The following is a 3,091-nucleotide window of genomic DNA, read 5'->3' as shown; positions in this document are numbered from 1 at the left end:
TTGCACAGTTTGTAATTACTTTTTAATTAAAGAGTAAAATATTATTTTAAGTTTAAGAATTTAGATCATATTTTAATTTGGTATTTAACATTTTAAAATTTTATTTAGTCATAAAAAGTTTGAAATAAATTTAATGTTGTCTTAATATTAAATTTGATATGAACGAGCATATTAAAAAACTAATATCATTAGATTTGAATATGTAAGTCAAGCAGATTACTCATTAATAATTATCAATAATGTAAAAAATTTTCTTTGATTTTGATTTTAGATTGTTAATATAATTGTTTGCTATGATTTGTGAATTTGTACAAGAAAGACAACGAGAAAAACAAGTGGTATAAAAAGGTTTTGTTTAAGTTTCTCTAACAACAGAGAAATAAAAAGACATAAATTAACTAATAATATTGTTAAGTTTATATCATTCAATTCTTTAATTATTTATGTCAAATTTAATGGTAGAATAATATTAAATTTGTTTAAAATTTATTGAGATAAAAATAAAATGTCTAAAATATTAGGGATCAAATTAAAATTTGACTCAAACATCAAAATAATATTTTATTCTTAACATAATTCAAGCTTATTTTTAATATTTTTATACAAATTAAAAAATCGTCACTCTTTTTTTAATAGATGTTAAAATAACATACTCTCTTCTTTATTTATAAAGTTAATTTTTTTGCTAATAAATTAAATCTCTTCTTTAATCTATTTTAATTCTTTTTGTTAACTCTATCTAGTTAATGTTATGTTTAATTTTTTTTAAGAAAAAATAAATTATGTTTTACAAAGATAATTTTTAGCAAAAATTTATTTATTTTTGATAAAATTGTTCTACCAAAATATATTTCAACAAAATTATTTTCTAGTTTAAATTTTGTTAGCTTTTACCAAAAATAAATATAAAAGGATAAAACGATAAATAGTAATGTTAATTTTATTTAATGAAATATTTAAAAGAAATATTCTGTCAATATTTTTAATAGAATTAAGTAAATAGACTAAAGTGTATATTTGGTAAATAAAGAGAAGAGATGTCATTTTAATATTTCTCAGAAAAAGATGTATACTTTTTTCTAAAAATTAAATTTACAGATAATTTTTTAAAAACAAAATACTGTTCAAAACACTCAAACTTTTATTTGTCTTATGAAACTATTCATTCTCTCTAAATTGGTTGAACCCAAAATACGATGATTTATTTTACGGTTGAGGTCATTAATTCCTATTTTTCACTTAACTATATGAAACTTTGTTTGTTTCTGATCTTTCGTGGAGAATTGCCCATCAAATAATATTTTTGTTTCATAAACAAAAAATATACATAAAAAAATTATAGTAGACAAAAATATACATAAAGATTTATAAAATATTAACGTACACTCTAGAGATTATTTTCGATAAAAGAAATACGTACACATCAAATATTTATAAATATCAAACTCTTACTACATAATAATACTAAAAAAAATAATCTCTAAAATATTCTTTAATATTTATAAATTTTTAATGTGTATTTTTATCTAGCACAAACTCTTTTGTTTTACTTTTATCTATTTATTCCAGCTTTTTTTTTCTTTTCTCTCGAATCAAATCCTATAGGCCTTATGATCTTATCACTTATGCAAAAAAAGGACCAAAATGAAACGATTCAGCAACAATTGATTTATCTTCAAAACAAAAATAGAAAAAGATATATAGAGTTAAAAATAAGAATAATATTATCCATCAAAACTTTTTGTTAACTAAATCTAATCAAATTAGTCTAACATACATAATAAAAATTAATTATAATTATTATTATTTTAAATTCTATTGTTTAATTAAGTTAGATTTAGTTTATAAAAAAATTTAGATATATAGTATTATTTTAAAAATAAATGCTACAAAAAAATGTTAAGTTCTATTTTTATATTTTTTTAATTGAAATCAGTAGTATTTGAATGCAATTGTTGATGGGTATTTAGCACCCTATTAGGTACTATATTATATGTTACTTATATTGCGAACAACACAAAAAATATATATATATACTAATATAAGTAGTATTGTATGTAAAGAGAGAGAAGAGTATAAAAGAGAGATAATATAATATTGTTATTGATGTGTATGATGCCTCAGATACATGTCCCTATTTATACATGTATGGGTCTTTATTTTTAACTTTTATTTAAGTTCATTCTTTTTTGAGAATGGACATTCACGTTGATCCTTATCACAACACTCCCCTTTAAATGTCCATTTAGTATTATGCCTCATTAAAACTTTACTAAAAAAAACTCAATGGAAAAAATTTTAGTAAAGGAAAAAGAGTATAATATCCTTTGTGATGGAGATTGCCTCATTAAAAACCTTGTCAAGAAAAACCCAATGGGAAAAAACCTGACAAAGAAAAAAAGAGTATAGTCTCCTCTTCTTGTCGATATCATTTAATATCTCGAAATTGGCGCATCCTAATCTGATGTACCAACTTTTCAAAAGAGGATTTTGGGAGTGATTTTAAATCTGCCAGATTGTCACTTGAGCAGATCTGTTGGACATGAATTGTCCCTTGATTTTGAATATCATGAGTGAAGAAGAATTTGGGAGAAATATGTTTTGTTCTATCGCCTTTGATATATCCACATTTAAGTTGAGCAATGCATGCTGTATTATCTTCAAACAGGACAGTTGGAGATATCTTTTGATCAGTCAGTTCACATGATGACAGAATATATTGGACCAAACTCCTGAGCCAAAAACACTCTCGACTAGCTTCATGTGTCGCTAGTATTTCAGCATGATTAGAGGATATTGCCACAATCGTCTGTTTTGTGGATCTCTATGATATCGTTGTACCACCATATGTGAACAGGTATCCTATTTGAGATCTCCCTTTATGAGGATAAGACAAGTATCCTGCATCTGCATACCCAACTAGTTCTAACTTGGATCCATAGGGATAAAACAATCCCATATCAACCGTTCCTTGAAGATATCGAAAGATTTGTTTGATCCATTCCAATGTCTTCTGGTTGGAGAGGAATTATACCTTACTAGTAAATTCACAGCAAATGATACATCAGGTCGTGTATTATTAGCAAGATAC

Source organism: Arachis duranensis, chromosome 8 (genome assembly GCF_000817695.3).
Source record: "Arachis duranensis cultivar V14167 chromosome 8, aradu.V14167.gnm2.J7QH, whole genome shotgun sequence".
In the NCBI taxonomy this organism is placed as follows: Eukaryota; Viridiplantae; Streptophyta; class Magnoliopsida; order Fabales; family Fabaceae; genus Arachis; species Arachis duranensis.
Note: the sequence above shows the minus strand (reverse complement) of the source record.